General features: G+C 55.1%; 1 long non-coding RNA gene across 1 annotated transcript; it reads left to right on the top strand.

Annotated features, from left to right (window-relative positions):
- Positions 1 to 12426: 12426 nt before the first annotated feature.
- On the top strand, positions 12427 to 15651 carry LOC101938620 (uncharacterized). Its single transcript, XR_010592126.1, has 5 exons — positions 12427 to 12580; positions 12903 to 12924; positions 14124 to 14161; positions 14466 to 14626; positions 15093 to 15651. It is a non-coding gene; the product is annotated as an uncharacterized LOC101938620 (long non-coding RNA).
- Positions 15652 to 20543: the final 4892 nt, after the last annotated feature.

Here is a 20543-nt window from a genome sequence, read left to right as displayed (position 1 = left end):
GAGCTGCCATGCTGGTCCCTGGTCCCTCTAGCCCAGTAGCCTGTCTCCAATGGTGGCCCATACCAGAGCTTCAGGGGAGCGTACAGAACAGGGCAATTATGGAGGGATCCAGCCCAGGCTTCCATCGTGGCTTGTAGTAGTCAGAGGTTCAGCCTCACCCCGAGCATGGGGTTGCATCCCCGACCATCTTGGCTAAGAGCCATTGATGGACCTGTCCTCCATGAATGGATCCAGTACTTCTGGGAACCCAGATATGCTTTTGGCCATCACAGCATCCCATGGCAAGGAGAGCAACAGAGACCAGACAAGTGGATGGTCACCCTCAGGGGGCTGAACAGTCAATTTCTGTGGCTCTTTCTCCACCTGGCTTTTCCTTACACTTCTGGCCGGGTTTGGCGCCGAGTAATGCTCTGCTTTTCGCTGTTGGGGCGCAGAGAGTGGTCACCAGGGGATGGGAGGTATGAAGGGATTCTCTGTCGAAGGGTGGAAGAGCGAGTGTAGAAAGAAATATAGATGAGAGCTAGAGTTGGTTAAATGGAATCAATTACATACAGCAATGGCAAAGTTCTTGGTTCAGGCTTGCAGCAGTGATGTAATAAACTGCAGGTTCAAATCAAGTCTCTGGAGTATATCCACAGCTGGCATGGGTCATTCAGTCCTTTGTTCAGAGCTTCAGTTTGTAGCAAGGTTCCTCCAGAGGTCAGAAGCAGGATTAAAGACAAGATGGAGGAGTTTTCAGGGCCTTTTATATCCTCTGCCCATGGAAAGACACCACTTTGTTCTTACTGTGGAAAATCACAGCAGCAAGATGGAGTCTGGAGTCACATGGGCAAGTCACATGTCCATGCATGACTCCCTTTGCAGGCTGACGCCATTGTTTACATGTTAGTTTGAACATTCCCAGGAAAGCTCAGATGTGGATTGGCATCTCCCAAAGTCCATTGTCAGTTAAGTGTTTCTTGATTGGGCACTTACTGAGAATAGTCCTTTCTCAGGAACCTGACCAAATGCTTCACTCAGGCTATTTAGAGTCAAAACACATTGAGATACAAGTACAGAGCCAATATTCATAACTTCAACTACAAAACAGGGACACACATACAGACAGCATAATCGTAACCAGCAAATCATAACCTTTTCATAGACACCTCACACGACAACCTTTGTACAATATTTGCTGCAAATACATAACAATGGTTGTCACAACAGGACTCCCGGGTTCTATTCCTGAGTGTTCCTCTCAGTTGGCAGTCACGCTCCGTGCTTCAGTTTCCCCTTTTGTGAAATGGGGATGTCACCGTCTTGAACCACCTCCCACAGGGCTCCTGAGGCTTGAATTACATCCCTTCCCCTTGAGATCCTGGGCGGCGCTTTCCCCTGGGTTGTCAGGGAGAGAGACAAGTGGGAGGGGGAGGGAAGTGTCTGGCGGTGGGAGAAAAGGAACCAGAAGTGGGTGGGTTGGGTGTTCACGGGATCAGCTGAGGGGGCTGAGGGCAGGGCCCCAGTCACTGATTCCTCTCCCCGTTTGCTCCAGAGCCCCTGCCGGCCCCTGTGCTCTCTCTGAGCCCCCAGCACCCTGTGTATGTGTGGGGAGAGCGGGTGACCCTGGAGTGTTCGGCTCCCAGGGGCCAGGAGGTGGCTGGATACAGGTTCTACAAGAGACACCGAGGCCAGGCCCCCAAGGAGCTGCCTGCTGGGGCCATGGGGCCCTTGGAGATGCTCACAGTGGAGATGGGAGATCCCAGCGAATACAGCTGTGCCTATTGGGTCCTGCGAGCCGGCCGGGAGATCCCTTCCCAGGAGAGCCCTCCCGTGCACATCGCTGTGATCGGTGAGTCTCACTAGCCCGGACGGGGGGGGCACCAGGTCATTCTCCCCCAGCAGCCACCGGGACATACTGGGGCCAGAGGCCCCCACCTGCTCGGCTTCGCTTTCTGGGCCCCAGGCAAGGGGAGAAGTGAGGGTGGGGGCTGGGAGCCAGAACTCCTGGGTCGCATCCCTGGCTCTGGAAGGGGAGTGAGGCCTGGTGGTTAGAGCTGGGGGGGGTTGGAGCCAGGACTCCTGGGTCCCATCCCTCGCTCTGGGAGTGGAGTGGGGGCTAGTGGGTTAAACCAGGGCACGTGACATTTTAGCTGCGCTGGAGATACAAACTCCCCTGCCCCATTCGGCCGGCCTTTATCATTCCACTCATTTCTAGCACATGTCACGCTGTGGTGACGAAACCTCAGTCCCATGCTAGCTACCGCCCGCATCGCCGGAGGTTGGGTCTCGGTCATGCCCCGGGCAGTGGGGACTGAATTTGGGATCTCAGGATGGCAGAGCATGAGCCGCCTTGGCTGGGTGAGACCCAGCTCTGTTCATAGATTCATAGATTTCGAGTCCAGTCCCCTGCCCTCATGGCAGGACCAAATACTGTCTAGACCATCCCTGATAGACATTTATCTAATCTACTCTTAAATATCGCCGGAGATGGAGATTCCACAACCTCCCTAGGCAGTTTATTCCAGTATTTAACCACCCTGACAGTTAGGAACTTTTTCCTAATGTCCAACCTAGACCTCCCTTGCTGCAGTTTAAACCCATTGCTTCTTGTTCTATCCTTAGAGGCTAAGGTGAACAAGTTTTCTCCCTCCTCCTTATGACACCCTTTTAGATACCTGAAAACTGCTATCATGTCCCCTCTCAGTCTTCTCTTTTCCAAACTAAACAAACCCAATTTTTTCAGCCTTCCTTCATAGGTCATGTTCTCAAGACCTTTAATCATTCTTGTTGCTCTTCTCTGGACCCTTTCCAATTTCTCCACATCTTTCTTGAAATGCGGTGCCCAGAACTGGACACAATACTCCAGCTGAGGCCTAACCAGAGCAGAGTAGAGCAGAAGAATGACTTCTCGTGTCTTGCTCACAACACACCTGTTAATGCATCCCAGAATCATGTTTGCTTTTTTTGCAACAGCATCCCACTGTTGACTCACATTTAGCTTGTGGTCCACTATAACCCCTAGATCCCTTTCTGCCGTACTCCTTCCTAGACAGTCTCTTCCCATTCTGTATGTGTGAAACTGATTTTTTCTTCCTAAGTGGAGCACTTTGCATTTGTCTTTGTTAAACTTCATCCTGTTTACCTCAGACCATTTCTCCAATTTGTCCAGATCATTTTGAATTATGACCCTGTCCTCCAAAGCAGTTGCAATCCCTCCCAGTTTGGTTTCATCCGCAAACTTAATAAGCGTACTTTCTATGCCAATATCTAAGTCGTTAATGAAGATATTGAACAGAGCCGGTCCCAAAACATACCCTTGCGGAACCCCACTCGTTATGCCTTTCCAGCAGGATTGGGAACCATTAATAACTCTCTGAGTACGGTTATCCAGCCAGTTATGCACCCACCTTATAGTAGCCCCATCTAAATTGTATTTGCCTAGTTTATCGATAAGAATATCATGCAAGACCGTATCAAATGCCTTACTAAAGTCTAGGTATACCACATCCACAGCTTCTCCCTTATCCACAAGGCTCGTTATCCTATCGAAGAAAGCTATCAGATTGGTCTGACATGATTTGTTCTTTACAAATCCATGCTGGCTGTTCCTTATCACCTTACCACCTTCCAAGTGTTTGCAGATGATTTCCTTAATTACTTGCTCCATTATCTTCCGTGGCACAGAAGTTAAACTAACTGGTCTGTAGTTTCCTGGGTTGTTTTTATTTCCCTTTTTATAGATGGGCACTATATTTGCCCTTTTCCAGTCTTCTGGAATCTCTCCTGTCTCCCATGATTTTCCAAAGATAATAGCTAGAGGCTCAGATACCTCCTCTATTAGCTCCTTGAGTATTCTAGGATGCATTTCATCAGGCCCTGGTGACTTGCAGGCATCTAACTTTTCTAATTGATTTTTAACTTGTTCTTTTTTATTTTATCTGCTAAACCTACCCCCTTCCCATTAGCATTCACTAGGTTAGGCATTCCTTCAGACTTCTCGGTGAAGACCGAAACAAAGAAGTCATTAAGCATCTCTGCCATTTCCAAGTTTCCTGTTACTGTTTCTCCCTCTTCACTGAGCAATGGGCCTACCCTGTCTTTGGTCTTACTCTTGCTTCTAATGTATTGATAAAAAGTCTTCTTGTTTCCCTTTATTCCTGTAGCTAGTTTGAGCTCATTTTGTGCCTTTGCCTTTCTAATCTTGCCCCTGCATTCCTGTGTTGTTTGCCTATATTCATCCTTTGTAATCTGTCCTAGTTTCCATTTTTTATATGACTCCTTTTTATTTTTTAGATCATGCAAGATCTCGTGGTTAAGCCAAGGTGGTCTTTTGCCACATTTTCTATCTTTCCTAACCAGCGGAATAACTTGCTTTTTCGCCCTTAATAGTGTCCCTTTGAAAAACTGCCAACTCTCCTCAGTTGTTTTTCCCCTCAGTCTTGATTCCCATGGGACCTTACCTATCAGCTCTCTGAGCTTCCCAAAATCTGCCTTCCTGAAATCCATTGTCTCTATTTTGCTGTTCTCCCTTCTACCCTTCCTTAGAATTGCAAACTCTATGATTTCATGATCACTTTCACCCAAGCTACCTTCTACTTTCAAATTCTCAATGAGTTCCTCCCTAATTGTTAAAATCAAGTCTAGAACAGCTTCCCCCCAGTAGCTTTTTCAACCTTCTGAAATAAAAAGTTGTCTGCAATGCAGTCCAAGAATTTGCTGGATAGTCTGTGCCCTGTTGTGTTATTTTCCCAACATATATCCGGATAGTTGAAGTCCCCCATCACCACCAAATCTTGGGCTTTGGATGATTTTGTTAGTTGTTTAAAAAAAGTCTCATCCACCTCTTCCACCTGGTTAGGTGGCCTGTAGTAGACTCCTAGCAGGACATCACCCTTGTTTTTTACCCCTTTTAGCCTAACCCAGAGACTCTCAACACTTCCATCTCCTATGTCCATATCTACCTCAGTCCAAGTGTGTACATTTTTAATATATAAGGCAACACCTCCTCCCTTTTTCCCCTGTCTATCCTTCCTGAGCAAGCTGTACCCATCCACACCAACATTCCAATCATGTGTATTATCCCACCAAGTTTCAGTGATGCCAACAATGGCATAGTTGTATTTATTTATTAGCACTTCCAGTTCTTCCTGCTTATTACCTATACTTCTCACATTTGTATATAGGCATCTAACATACTGGTTCGATCTTGCCTTCCAGTTTTGCCCTGACCCTCCTTTCTCTCTGCCATTATAGCCCACACTCCCTCTTGTTTCTGACCCATCTCCCAGATCTCCAAGTTCCCCACTTACCTGTGGGCTTTGCTCACCTGTTAGATGAGGCTAGAGCAGATTCACCAGCAGGGGACACCCCCCAACTCAAAGCTTCCTCTGAGCCAGCAGCCCATGGTTGGCTTGTCAGCTGTGGCCGTTTGAAGGCTTCTCCTTGGTAAGATGGAGACAGGTGTATCTGTAGGTGACAAATAGCCGTGACGCTGTAACCTAAAGGTGATGTCTCCCAAAGTGCACTGACCCACAGTGGGCCGGGGGCTCTCGAATCCCCTAGGACTCCTTTTCCTTCACCGTCTCTTTCAGCCCCCCTGCCTGCCCCTCGGCTCACCGCGACCCCAGCACACCCGGTCTACGTGGTGGGAGAAGCCGTGGCTCTGACCTGCTCGATCCCTGGGGCTCCCACGCTGGCCACGGTTCAGTTCTCCAAGGATGGAGGGGAGCTGCCCTCGCCTCTGCTCAGCAGCAGCCCCACACTGCAGCTCGTCCGCGTGGGCACGGGGCACGCCGGGGCCTACTCCTGTCGGTACTGGAGGAGGGAGTCCGGGAGAGAGATCTCATCCCCCCCCAGTGGGGCCGTCGCCATCTCTGTGCTGGGTGAGACCTCGTTCCCCACAGGACCCGCGGGCAGGAGCCTCCAGCCTCCGCCGCAGAGCAACTCCCTGGGCCGAAGACACGCTGGGAGCCGAGGGTGGCAGGGAAGAGGCGAAACAGATAGTTGATAGGGACCATCACCATGAACAGCCTGGCTGGGAAGTGGGGAGGTGTCCGTGCTGGAGGGGCTGAGGGGTGTGTGGGTGTCCCGGCTGCCCCCTGCTGGAGGGGCTGAGGGGTGTGTGGGTGTCCCAGCTGCCCCCTGCTGGAGGGGAAGAGCCCTGCCCTGTGTGTGTGTCTGCTGCCCCAGCTGATTTGGCTTCCCCTTGTCTCATCTTGTCCCCTGTCCTTTTTCCCCATGTCACCCAGTGCCCCCAGCTACTCCCCAGCTCTCTGTGTCCCTGTCCCATCCCGGCTACATCCCCGGTGACTCCGTCACCCTGACGTGCTCGGCTCCCGGGGGCCACACGCTGTCCAGGATCCAGTTTCTCAAGGACGGTCAGAATCTAGATTCCCAGATGCCTGGTCCTGACCCACTCAACCTCAGCTGCGCCCTCCGGCTGCCCCCCCCCTGTCCCCATCGCACTCCGGGGCGTACAGCTGTGGGTACTGGTTCCTGGAATCGGGGCGGGAGATCCCATCCGAGCTGAGCCACCCCATCCACATCCTGGTGCTGGGTGAGTGCACGTCCCTCCAGAGGGTGGCACTGGGTGGGGAGGGAGAGAAGCCACTGACGGGGCTGATCCAGAGGGAGGCGGATGGGGGAGACCGGCCGGCTGGGCCTCATTGGATGCAGGCAGACAGAGAGCAGCAGATCTGGCCGGAAGAGGGGCTGGTGCAAGCTGGGGATCGTTACCTGGGTATCTCTGCCAGATACCCACCCTGCCCACACCAGCCGCCCCTGTGCTCCTCTGCACCCCCTGATCAGCCAACCTTCACCCCACCCAGCCCACCCCGACTCTGATGTAAGAACAGTGCCCAGCACTGTCCACCTGCCCGCCCGCCCCTTCCCAGCCTGCCCCCTGCTGCCATAGCCCCCTCCCAAGGCCAGCTCTGATCTCTCTCCCTCCCACCCCTCAGGCTGCCTCAGCCATGAGGTCGCAGCCCCCACAGAGTGCCATGGGAACCCCGCACCGCCCCCCTCTGAGCCCGCTACTCCCCAGCCTTCCGCGGCTGCCCCGTGAGAGACCCATGCCAAACAACAGGAGGTGCTCGTGCAACGTGGTGCCCATGGGTGGGGCTCGGGCCATGGGGCTCAACCCTGGGGTTTGAATCCACTGGCTCCTACAGCCTGACCCACAGCGGGTGGTGCCAGTCATAGGGACGCACCCAGCTTTGCGAGTGGCCCGGCATGGCTGGGGGAGGATGAGGGCCCCCCCGGGGGGGGGGTGCCTCTCACTGGTGATCTAACCGGGTACTGCCCCGTGACACCAGCTCTGGCACTGGCCACCCCGGGGATCTGGGCTGCAGGGGGTGAATGGGGGGGTTGGGGGCACAGACTCACTGAGGGGTAGGATCCATTTCTTGACTTACTGGCCAATGAGCTGGGGCGGGTCTCAGCCGAGCTGTCTCTTTCCCTCTCCCCTCCCCCATTCCCTCCATCTACAACAGAGCCACCCCCCTTCCCCCCGGCTCGCTCTAGCTCCCCAGCATGCCATGTACATTCCTGGGGAGCGGGTGACCCTCAGGTGCTCGGCTCCCCCGGGTGAGGGGGTGGCCGGGTACAGATTCTACAGGCAGCCAGGGGGGCTGATCGCTGACGGGGTCCCTAAGCCGACTGGGGGTGTCCGGATGGAGCTCAGGGCTAGGACGGGGATAGTCGGGCTGTATGTCTGTGTGTACTGAACACTGCGCGCCGGTTGAGAGGTGCCATCCAGGGCGAGCCGGCCCATTGCCATGTCCCTGACAGGTGAGTTCTGTCTGGTCTCTGACACCCCTCCCCTGCATCCCTGCATCCACCCCCCTGCACACCTGCACCCCGTTCCTCTGCACCCCATCTCTCTGTACCCCATCCCCCTGTGCCCCTGAACCTCATCCCCTAGCGCTCCTGCCTCCCAGCCCCCTGTGCCCTATCTGTTGTGTTCTTGGGGGCAGCAGGCTTAGGAAGAAATCACTGGAGACCAGAGAGCTGTAAACCTTAAAAAGCAACCATTTATTTTCACACAATGAACTAACCAAGCCAGCCAAAACTGGCTGGACTATCCCCTACTAATCTAACTCAGTTGCCATAGCAACAAAGTGCTATTACCAGGACAACCAAATACACAACACCATCCTCATCCCCCCTCACCCCTGCACCATGTCCTCACGGCCGGTCCCCCCATCTCCTACACCCTAACTCCCATCGCCCCTGCACCCCATTCCTCTTCCCCTGCATCCCAAATCCTGTTCCTTCTGCACCCTGTCGCCCTGCATCCCGTGCATCCCTGCATCCTGTCCCCTGGCTCCCCTGCACCCCATCCCCCTGAGCCCCTGCAACTCTGAACCCCAGAGAGGCTGGGGTGAACCGTCCCCTGGCTGAGCTCCACTGAGCCAGATCTGGGGGGAAGGTGACCCCATTGGGCTCCCAGGGGCTGGCCAAGCTGAGCGGGAAGCCTGACTCCGGTTCTGGGCACCCATGTTGGGAGACGCTGGATCCTGGCTGGAGCACGAGCATGGAAGGGCTGGGGGGGCGCCCAGGGGCACGAAGAGCCAGACCCACCAGAGGGGACTAGGGGAGCTGGGCTGGTTCATCCCAATCGCCAGCAGAGCGGGGTCTGATAGTACCATAACCACACTGGGGGGGAGGGGCCAAGCCATGGCAGCCAAAGGACGCGAGAGAACAAGGGGATGAGCACCACTGGGTGCTGAGAGACGGGGAACTGCTTCCAGAGCTGCCGGGGCCCCAGCTCCCCCTGAACATCACCCCCAGCGACAGCGGGACCAACCGGTGTAGGTAAAGCACAGAGCTCCATGGGCGCCACCTCCGCTCACCCCCCAGCGAGCCGGTGCCACTGAGCGTGACTGGTACAGACACTCCCAGCCCCCGTTCTACATTATAGACAGCCCTCCCCCGCCCTCTACTGCCTTACTGCCCATTATACAGTATAACCGCCCGTCCCCCACCCCCACTCTCTGCTGCCCCTAGTGCCCATTATACAGTATAGCCACCCTTCCCACCCCCACTCTCTGCTGCCCCTAGTGCCCATTATACAGTATAGCCGCCCCTTCCCACCCCCACCCTCTGCTGCCTCTAGTACCCATTATACAGTATAGCCGCCCCTTCCCCACCCCCACCCTCTGCTGCCTCTAGTACCCATTATACAGTATAGCCGCCCCTTCCCCACCCCCACCCTCTGCTGCCCCTAGTGCCCATTATACAGTATAGCCGCCCCTTCCCCACCCACACTCTCTGCTGCCCCTAGTGCCCATTATACAGTATAGCCGCCCCTTCCCCACCCCCACCCTCTGCTCCCCCTAGTGTCCATTATATAGTATAGCCGCCCCTTCCCCACCCACACTCTCTGCTGCCCCTAGTGCCCATTATACAGTATAGCCGCCCCTTCCCCACCCCCACCCTCTGCTCCCCCTAGTGTCCATTATATAGTATAGCCGCCCCTTCCCCACCCACACTCTCTGCTGCCCCTAGTGTCCATTATACAGTATAGCCACCCCTTCCCCACACTCAGCACTGTGGTTTCTCTGTTGACCTCTCCCCTGTCCTGCTCCCCTCAGATCCCCCTCCACAGCCACAGCTGAGTGTGGATCCCCCGTCCGGAGTGGTGAGCAAAGGGATCCCCCTGCGCATCACCTGCACGGCCCCCGGGAACACCAGCGAGAGGAGGTTTCATTTCTACAAGGATGGAGCTGAGATCATCTCTGGGGACACAGGGCCTCAGATCAGCACCACAGAGCCCAGCACCAGCTTGATGAACTTCTCTGTGCTCAGCGTCCTGCAAGCCAGTCCCAGCAACACCGGGGAATTCACCTGTGGGTACGAGGCAAACATGAGTGGCAGGTGGATCCCATCCCCCAGGAGCCAGGCTGTGAAAGTCACTGAGACAGGTGAGGCCTGTAATCGCATCCCGCAATAACCCCAGCACCCCAACACCTGCTATCCTGGGGGAGACCCTGGAGCCAAGACACAGCACATGTTGGGGGGGGGGGCGACAGAACCACACATGGCCCCAGGGGTGCAGTACCTGAGCCTTACACCAGTTGGCAGCATTTCACCATGGGCGTTACCAAGAGCATCTGGCAGGCAAAAAATTCCTCCTTAAAGGGGAGGGCCCAGAGTGTCCCCTGCCCTGGATGGGGTCTGGAGCAGTTAGAGGGTCCCCAGACGCTGCCACCTCCTTTGTTCCTGGCTGTTAACTCATCCCCTCCTTTTACCAGCCTGGTCTCTGCCCGTCCCCCTGGTGGCTGGGTGCGGTGGGGCTGCCACGGCTCTGGCTCTGCTGCTGCTGCTCATCTACCTCTGCAGGAAGAAGACGGCAGGTGCGTGAGGCGTGGGATGGGGGATGGGACCCAGGCATCCAGGACGGTAGCACAGGGCATTCACCCCTAGGGGGCACCGCAGCTCTCAGTGCCTGTGGGGGATGGGATCCAGGCATCAGAGACAGGAGTGTTCTCACCTGGGGGGCGCCGTCAGCGCTCTCAACTCCCACAGGGAGTGACATGGGATAGCAAGAGCCAGTCGCAAAGGACTGTGGGTATCTGGCTAGAGCAGGACTGCCATGCAAGGGATCATGGGTAGTTGGGTACCACAGGACTCTGGTGCAAAGGACTGTGGGTAACTTAGCACAGCAGACTCCTGATACAAAGGACTGTGAGTGATTTTCCTTTGCAGGGGAGGGAATACCAGGATTGGGCTGAGACCCAGCCAGCTTCAGGTGGGGGGTAGGACGGGGGATGGGACCCAGGCATCCAAGAAGCAGCACAGTCGCCTCACCCTGGGGGAGCCGTTCAGATCCCAGACCCAGGGCCGGACAAAGTGGGAGGGGGGATGGGACCCAGGCGTCCGGGATGGCAGGGTGCTCCCCTTTAGGGGGCACTGCAGCTGGAGAGAGACAGGGACAAGAGACTCCATGGAATCTCACTTTAATTCAGTGTCTTTCCCTTCCTTCCCCAGCTACCCGCCGGCTCTCCACGTAAGTTCCTCCGGGTTCCCAGGCCCCTCCATGGGGCTGGGAGCCATTCGTCCCGGGGAGGGCAAATCTGTTCCAACAGGTCCCTCAATCCCCTGGGGATAGAACCCAGGAGTCCTGGCTCCCAACTGCCCCTCCTCCCCCAGTAGGACAAAATTCTCCGATTCCCCCCATTCTATCCTCCTGGACCTCACAGCCCCCTTGTGGTCAAATTGGGAATCGCAGCCACCACCCTCTGGGCCCAGCTAATCCCAGTAGTGCCCCCCTGCCAGGCCGAGCCCCGTATTGACCCCCTCCATCCCCAATTACCTTCCAGGTCCTACTGGAAGAGCCAGGAGCTGTGCCGGTTGCAGATAGCGAGACGATATGTAAGGGGGCGGGGTCTGGTCTCCCTGGCCCCACCCCCCAGGGGACTGGCTCTTGGGTCACCCCCCCCAACCTGGCTCACTCACACCCTCTAGGGATGATACCAGCACATAGTGGATTGCACAATCTGGATGGGGGCTGGGCATTGAGCTAAAGTGATAGGGGCTCCGGTCCGTGGATCCAGGTGGCCGGGGGGTCAATCTATGGGGGGGAACATGGCCTGTAGAAAATAAAGGGGGGATTTCTGCAGCTGTGGTGCTGTGAATGATATGGGGGCAGGGCCGGCTCTAACTTTTTTGCTGCCCCAAGCAGCAAAAAAAAGGACCACCCCCCGAGCCCCCCACCCCCAGTGCCACACCACCGGAGCCAGCCCCCCCTCCCCCACTGAGCGCCGCGTGCCACGCCGCACTGCTGGAACCCCCCCGAACGCCGGACCCCGCGAAGCTCCCCCGCCGAGTGCTGCGCCGCCGGAGCAGGCCCCTCCCGCCGAGCGCCGCACCACCGGAGCGCCCCCCCACCCGCAGAATGTCGTGCCGTGCCTCGCTGCCCCCCACCACCCCAAGATTGGCCGCCCCTTACCAGGAGCCGCCCCAAGCATGTGCTTGGTTGCCTGGTGCCTGAAGCCGGACCTGTATGGGGGGTCCGGGGCCCATGTGGGGCATTGGATGGTTACATGCGCCCAGTGGCTGATCTCCCTGGGGAACACTGGGGGGAGCAGGGATCGTTTGGAGGGTGGGGGAGAATGCGGCGGATCTCAGGGGGAGATGGGGGGCAGGGAGACCAGGCTGGGGCAGAAGAGGGGTCAAATAGTGCACAGGACAGGAGGGAGGTTGAGGGGAATCGAGGGGAGGGTAAGGAACAGAGAATGAAGGAGGGAACTGGAGTGTGACCGAAGGGAATGAGCGAAGGGAATGGGGCAAAGACAGGAGAAATTGATGGAGGAAAGGGAATAAAGAGAGAAAAAGGAGGAGAGGAGGAAAAGGGGGAGGGAGGAAAGAGAGAGAATGAAGGAGATGGAAGAGGACAAAGAGGATGAACCAGTAGGAAAGGAGGCAAGAAGAGAAAGTGGTGACCCAGAATCCTTTGCAGCAGTGTGGGGAATTGGGGGTCGTATGGGTTGAGCTGTGCCCACCCCCATAGAGGACAGGGGCCCCCAGCCTCCCGCCCCGCCACTGACCCTCCGCTTCTGCCTTCACAGGTCGGCTGACATCTCTGGGGTCAATATATGTGAGTAATGACTGCCCCGCCCCCACTGGGGGGCAGCCCCCCACCTCCAGGGCCTTGGGTTCCTGTCCCAGAACCACAGGGCACTAGGGGGATTTCTGACTGCCGCCCCTTGGTTTCAGTGGGATACGATGTTGCATTTCAAGTGGTGGGTTTCTCCCCGCACAGGCTCAGCGCACAACATACATCACTCTAAAACGGTTCCCTGTTCAAACTCCTCGCACTGAGCACAGCGATCCTGAGACCTTCGCTTTTGGCCAAGGCCCCAAGGTCCACTGGACCGTGCAGGTTCCTGTTTAATGGTTGTTTCCCCTTCTCTTCACAGGTGGTGTCACGGCAGAGACACAGTAAGTTGCCCCAATTCCAGAGGCCGATACACCCCTACCCCTCAGGGACTGGCTCTCTCCATCCCTTGCGGGTCTGTCCATGCCCGCCCACCCCGACAGACTGGCCCATCCCATAAGAACCTCATTGTTTGAGAGGGGCAAGGGGAACTGCCACTCCAGCCCACCGTCTAATCTGGGTAAATTTCCTATGTCCCCAATTTCTAATCTATAGTCATGTAATCTGTGATGCAACACTGCCACCTAATGGTATGGGGCATCTTCTCCCCTAGGCCAAGCTGGTAGGAACTACATTGAAAACAACTAGGCCTGGCAGAATTCGCTTTTCATTTTTCCGTAATTTAAATGGATAATATCAATGGTTATTTTTAAGCATTTTCCCCCCAATTTTTCCTCTTCAAATTTTCACAGTTCCAGGAAATTCTGAGCAGGGCTTAAACTCTAATTATTTAAGGACAGGAGACATTGAGATTCAGAAAGACCACAGCTTGATAAACACTAAAACAAATTGGCAATGTCCCATGTCAGAATAGGCAAAATAAATATCCTTAAAGTAAACAAATCAATTCTCAATCAGTATTTTTCTTACTTTGCCTATTTGTAAATTTTGATCATCATCAATGGAAATATTTTTTAAATCCGTTTGTGTGTGTACGGCAAAGTTGACCTTTGCCGATGTTGACCAAGGAAGATCTAATGCTCCCAAACCTACAAATGAAAGAGAAAACATGGAATGAATGAATGAATGAGTTTTGAGAGGAGATGAATGAGAGAGAGGATGAATGGGAGACAGAACGAAAGAACGAGATGAATCAATGAAGGAAGGAAGTAGAAGAGATGACTGGGAGACAGAAGGAAGGGGTGTGTGAAAGAGGGAACCAAAGAGAACAGAAAAGTGATTATGAGAAAGAATGAATGAAAGAAAAAGATGATTGAGACAGAGAGACTGAATAAAGGAAGGAAGGAGAAAATGACCGAGTTTGCAAGGAGATGAATGAGAAAGAAAGATGAATGAATGACTGGGAATGGATAAATGCGAAAAACAAAAGCTATAGTAACCTTGACCCAATCACCGCACCCACCGACTCTATCCCCAGTGCCATTCCCCCAGTGACCCGACATCTTCCTGCCCTGGGATCAGACCCCCAGCCCTGCTCAGCAGACCCTGCGCCACCACTGATGTTTGGTTCTCTCTCTTTCAGGCACGTGTATGTTAACAGACCCTCCGGGGCCGGCACAGGTGAGTAACGCTCCCAGCTGCCCCCACAGGTGACGGAGACACATACCCCACTGGTGGGAGACATGGGGTCTGGAACCCTGGGGTGGGGTCTCTGGGGCACTTACCCTTTAAGAAGGGAATGTCTGACTGCCACACTCTGGCTTCCTTGTGGGTAACTCTAATCTGAGGTTGCCACCTAGTCTTTAAGGATGGGAACCAGAGCACAGAGGAGATATTCGCCCTCTGGGCTCCTCTGTGAGACCAGGCCGCAGGGCAGGGGATCCACCTGCCACTCATGTTTGCCTCGTACCTGTTGTGTGATTAGCTCTGCAGCAACGGAGCCGTGATGGCCAGGTCCAGCCGGTGACCCACACCCAGCCGGCGCAGCTCAACAACCCCGGAGGGAAGCCTGTAGTGGGACGAAATCCCCAGGAAAGGGGCAAGAGAGAAGAGGATTCATATGCCAGGATAGGGTTCAACTCCTTGGTAAGATCAGAAGAGATTGCCCCCTTCAGAGACCCACATCCCGCTCCCTGCAGCACAGCGACTCCCAGTGCTGTCCTGGAACACTGGGGTCAGCAATGACTGCATGGGGAGAGCGCCCCTTATTGTGCCTCCACCCTGCTCCTTGCAACACAGCTCCCCTGTCACTGCATAGGGGTCAGCATAGACTCCAAGGGGAGAGCCCCCAATTCTGAGACTCCCATCCTGCTCCCCACAGCACAGTGCCCCCTAGCACCACACTGAGGCATTTGGAACAGCACAGACCGCACGGGGAGAGATCCCCTACTACAACCCCCATCCAATGGCCTGCAGCAGAGTGCCCCCTAGTGTCTCACTGGGGGATTGAAATCTGCACTGAGCAGAGAGTGCTCCCTATTGAGCCTCTCACCATTCTCCGTGCAGCACAGCCCCCCACAGCTGACATGAGGCCCTGTCTTTTCTGTCCTAGGCGAGCAATACCATCTATTCCAGGCCGACTCCCGCTAGCACCGTGACCCAGCAGAGAAGAGGAAAGTACATCTCGGAGGATGTGGTGTACAGCGAAATCCTCTCCCGATCACGGCCTCTGCCATCACCCCGTCCACATCCCACCCCACGCTGAGAACACCTCGCATAATGCCCCATCCCCCCAACCTTCCCTTCCCTGCAAAACCCGCTAACGGCCACAAACTTCTTCCTGCTGTACTTTGAATGTAAGGGGGTCGGGGGCTGGCAGCCAGGACTCTTGAGTTCTATCCCCAGCCTTAGAAGAGGAGTGGGGTTATTGGGTTAGAGCAGGGAGAGCAGTAATTCCTAACGCTTGGGTTACTTTCTGCATACGGGTTAGAAGAGGGAGTTTGGGTTTTAATCTGTCAAAGACAAGTGTTTGCAGAACTATGTGAAATAGTCCAGAGGGGCCCCTACCCCTGCATCGGTTCCAATGCACGTTGCGCCCTTTTGTTGTGGGAAACCTTCTCTTACAATGGGACCCCCTGGATATTATTACTCTTGTTCCTTCGCCATGGAGTTCTGGGTCGGTGTTTATAAAAATCCTTTAAACAAAATGAAATCAAATTGGTTTTCATTAAGGGGTTTGATAGGGGAGTGACCTTGACACACACACACAGATCTCATCCCCTCCAGCAGGGGGCAGAAGGGAGGGACACACACACACACACACGGCTGGAGGACAGCCTGCAAGCAAGAAATCTATGCAACATCCCCAGCACCAGAAGAGCTTCCCATATTGGGATACGTTGATCAAACCACTGAAATGCAGCCAGCTCTGGGGTGAGGACTGACCATGCTTTAACACAGTTAGCACTACCCCTCCAAAGGGATCTTCACCCGGGGCTGAAATGCAGCCACTTCTGGGGGGTGGTTTGACAGCAGTTTAGCAGCATGAGGGTGTCGTGGTCAAAGACACCCACGCAGTGATTTAGTTCAAAGACTCAAGCCTGAGGCCAGTTTATTGACATACATACCAGTGCACTGGGGTGCAGTCCGAAGACTGACACCCCGAGGACCGCTCGCAGGCGGGTTTTTATTTCATTAAACCGCAAGCAAAGTACAAACAATACGTCATGAGTTAAGAAATTAGGGTTGGGGTCAGTTCCCCCCCCCCCCCGGTACCTTCCTCATTAATTTCTGAGAAGTTGGTGTTTATTTGGGTAGAGGGGCGCTTGGTGGTTTTCCCCAGGGGTGGTACTTGGCACCAGTTTGGGTACATTTCTCAAGATACATGTTATTTTCTGGGGTCTTTTGGTTAAAGATTGGGGGGGGGGTTCCATGGGACGCCTAAAGAAGATCTCTGATTGGCTAATTTTGCAGATAGCTGGAATCACGGAGTGGGTCATAGATCACCCAAAGGAGAAGCGGCATTTAGTCAGTTTGCAGTTAGCTCAAGTTACCTATTGCTTCACACAAGCGGTTATTATATTTCATCAGCCATGAACATATTTCATTAGTGCTGCTGCTGGGGCTTTTTATTCTTTCCCTCCTTGCCCCCCCCTCCTCTGGTCATGACCCTTGACTGAGTTTGGCAGGGAATTGTGCAGTCTAGTCTAGTTCAGGCCCTGGCCTGGGCCCTGGCCTGTACTGCTTTGTGTAAGGGTAGTTAGCATAACAGATCTCTGTTGGAGGGTTTATTTTGGGGCCTTTAGATCCAAAGCTTTGGCTATTAAAAAGAAGGCCCCCCTATTCTATTTCCCCACAATTGCAAATGCTGCAGAAGGAGATCTTGCTCCCAGCACCAGAATGCAGCCACTTCTAGGGTGGAACATGGCAGCTCTTGAAGAGCTCCCGGCAGAGCTGTTCGGGAGATGGGGGCTTGGAGAAACCTGGGTCCAACTGAGGCTGCAATTTGAGGGAGGCAAAACGAGTCGTGAAAACGCCAAGGGATCTGTGATGACCACTACTGGTGAACGAAGGAGTATTTCATTTTAAACCAGACAGCACAGCGCCCCCTAGTGCCACACTGGGGAATTGGGGTCACCATTGACTGCAGGTTGAGAACACCCCCTTCTGAGCCCCTGCCCTGCTCCCTACAGCACAGCGCCTCCTAGAGGTGCACTCAGGGATTGAGGTCAGCACCGACTCTGAAGGGACAGCGCCCCCTACAGGCTCCCCTGCCCTGCCCCCAGCAGTGCTTTAGAGAGATCCTCTCTGAGTACTGACGTCACCCATGTGTCTCTCCCATACGCAGTGGGATTGGACCACAGCACGGGAGGCTACGCCAGTCTGCATTGCTCCTGGCCTGCATGGGGTCCGCAGAGGGTCATAGGCCAAGCAGGGGAGTCCGGACTCAGAGATCTGATGCATTCCCCAAACTCCCGGCTCGAACGCTCTCCATGAGTTTGCTTGATAGCTCACAGCAGAGAACTCATTCGCTTTCCTACGACTGAATCTCACCTAGTGTGTTAACTGGAGAAGGCTTAGCCAGTGGCCAAAACAGGAGGAAGCTGGGATGCAGAACTCCTGGGTTGGATTCCACCCCCCCTCCACTGAGTCCTATGCCTCAGTTTCCTGATTAATAAACTGGGGATCACGCTTCTGTTACACAGGGATTTTCACATTGCAAACTGCGCTGAGATGCTCAGATCAAAGATGTGGCGGGAGGCGACAAAGGATTAAATCTCCCCATCCGTTGCCCTGTTCACACTGCGGAGGCAGTATTTCACTTCAGCTCCTCGAGGCAGGGCTGCAAAGGTGGTGATGGCGCAGCGCGGGCACGGGGGGGTCTATTAATCATCTCTGTGACTGCAACTGTGCCAGCTGTTTCTCTGCAGCTGTGAGGCTTCCTGCGTCGTCTGACTCCCCTGGGCTGCTGCGCTCTGCGGTTTCCAAGGGCAGGGCGGTGGCTGGGTTGTTATTAGCACCCGCCCCAATGCACCTGGCCTGTGTGTCCTGCCCTCTGTGTGATTACGGGGTCGACGCACACCCCACGCTGGGTCTCCTTCCTGCTCATAGACAAACACAGCGATGGCTACAGCATTGGCGTTCCCCTGCCCCCATCCAGCTGCGTAGCCGGCATGGAGTAGCAACTTGTCTGCGTGATCCTGTACCCTGACCGTCCCCAGCCAGAGACCTGGCCAGCCAGAGCTGGAAGCTGGCAAAGCAGGGTCCTCTGGACATACCGAGATCTTCCTACAGTTTTCAAAGGGGCTGATGGGCCATTTGCTCCAAGCCACCTCTCCCTATAGTCTCTTCCCCACCGCTCCACACCTGCCCCTTCTCCCCAGCCCTCTCACTCCCTTTAGCTGATCCCCTCCTTGCTAAACCCACCATCACCCCCAAAATAGCCTTGCTGCCAGCTGCCATCCCATTGATCTCTCCGCTCGGGGAGTCCTGCCCCTGCCCCTACCCTGTGGCCACCTGGTCTATTTCAATCTATGGCGAGTCTTTAGACCCATCTGAAACAGACAAGGTGGGGCAGGTGATATCGGTTATTGGACCAACTTCTGTTGGTGAGACACACGCTTTCAAGCCACACTGAGCTCGTCAGGTCACTGAAGAAACCTTCATCTGGGTTAGTGTAACGGGGTCGGCACCCACCTCTCGCGAGCGCCCCCGCTGGTTGCATGGGTCCGTGGTCTTTAAACCAGTCCCAGCCCTGCCTTCGGGCCGTACCCCCACAGCTTCCTCCCTCCAGGCAATGGTTTTGCCCTCTTACTCTGTTTTGGCCCCAGTCTTTGCCTTGGCCTCCTGAAAGTTCAGTCCCCTTCTGCGGGTTTAGTGATGTCCAGTTGTAGGCCCTCCTTCAGTGGCCTATGGGGGCAGGCACACCCACTACTCCAGGCCCCAGCCTTCACCGCTGCTTTACCCTTAGCTCAGGGCTCATCTAAGCTGAGGCCCATTAGCCAGCCAGGAGCTCTTCCTTGCTCCCCCAGTCCCTACTAGCACCAGGCTGTCCATCGTGCTGCAGTTCCCTCAGCCAGCCACACCATCCCGGCTCCGCCAGCTCTAGCAAGGAACTGCACTGGCTCTGGCTCTGTAGCTCCTTTTCATACGGCCCTCCTGGGCATTGATTGGCTGCTTCCCCTGCAGCCACTCTACCCTGTTAGACTGAGCACCTGTTAGACCGTAATGATGGCCAGACTGGGTCAGGCCAATGGTCCATCTAACCCGATATCCTATCTCTGACTGTGCCAGATGCTTCAGAAGGAAGGAACAGAATGGGGCAATTTATCCAGTGATCCATCCCTGGTCATCCAGTTCCGGCTCCTGGCAGCCAGAGGTTTAGGACACCCAGAGCACAGGGTTGAGTTCTGGACCATCTTGAACTCCAAGCAGTGAGTTCTACTCATTGTCGGTGCCTTGGGTGAAGAAGTATTTCCTTCTGTTTGTTTTAAACCTCCTGCCTGTTTATTTCATTGGGCAACCCCTCGCCCTTGTAAATAACCCTTCCCAATTCACCTTCTCCACACCCTTCATGACTTTATAGACCTCAATCATATCCCCTCCCTCCTTAGTCATCTCTCTTCTAAGCTGAACGGGCCCAGTCTTTTTGATCTGCCCCCTGTTCTGTCTGGTTTTATATCCGTCTCCAACCATGACAAAGGGGGGAATTTTTGGCAATATTTTCATGATGCTGGCATCTGCCTCAGTTTTCCCTCTCTACTTGCCAGTGCTACCCAGTGGGAGGGGAAAAGGGGGAAGGCTGCTATAAGGCAGTTGACTGGCAAGTGTCCCTACAAATCTTGGCTCAGGTGCATTGCTCCCAAAAGGGTGGACAAGCCTCTACCGGGCGTCTCTCTCATCTGCCCTCGCTGAGCAGAGCTTACGGGGTGAATAGGGAGGGCTGGGGAGCAGAGGCTCAATCCAGGAGGCAGAGAGGTTGTGTGGCCAACCCTGAAGGACGTATGCTCCCCCTCAGCGGTCTGGCACATGGAGGGGTTCCTCCAAAGGACTGTTGAGAAGCTGGGGGTAGCCCTGAGCCTGGGGGTCCCTGGCACAAGCCCAGGGAGCCCCTTGGCATCCTTTCAGCTCAGCCTAGGGTGCCCAGCAGACCCAGAGTGCAGGGGAAATCAATCCAGCCCCGCCTCACCACTGGGGATTATTTCCACAAGCCTTTGCAGAAGGGGCCCTGCCCCCCAGAGGCTCACAGGGGATGGCAGAGCCACTCAGATGTGGTTGGTGCCCTGCAGCATTTCCTGCCACACCGGAGGGGCTGAGAGGTGACACGGGCTCAGGCCACTGTTCCCTGCCTGCCTCTCTTCGGTGGCGTTGGCAGAGGACAGGGCCAGGGGCTGAGCCAAGAAGCCAACTCCTTGCCCCAGCGGGACCAGCTCAGCATGGCGACAGTGGGACCGGCTCGGCATGGTGCCAGTGGGACCGGCTCGGCATGGCACCAGCTGTCCTCCTGCTTCTGGGTAGGTGACCTCCCTCTGTCCTGAGAAGCCCATCCCCCCTAACCCCATCC

The sequence above is a fragment of the Chrysemys picta genome, chromosome 13, assembly GCF_011386835.1.
Source record: "Chrysemys picta bellii isolate R12L10 chromosome 13, ASM1138683v2, whole genome shotgun sequence".
NCBI lineage: Eukaryota > Metazoa > Chordata > Testudines > Emydidae > Chrysemys > Chrysemys picta.
Note: the sequence above shows the minus strand (reverse complement) of the source record. Positions and strands in the feature narration are given on the sequence as shown.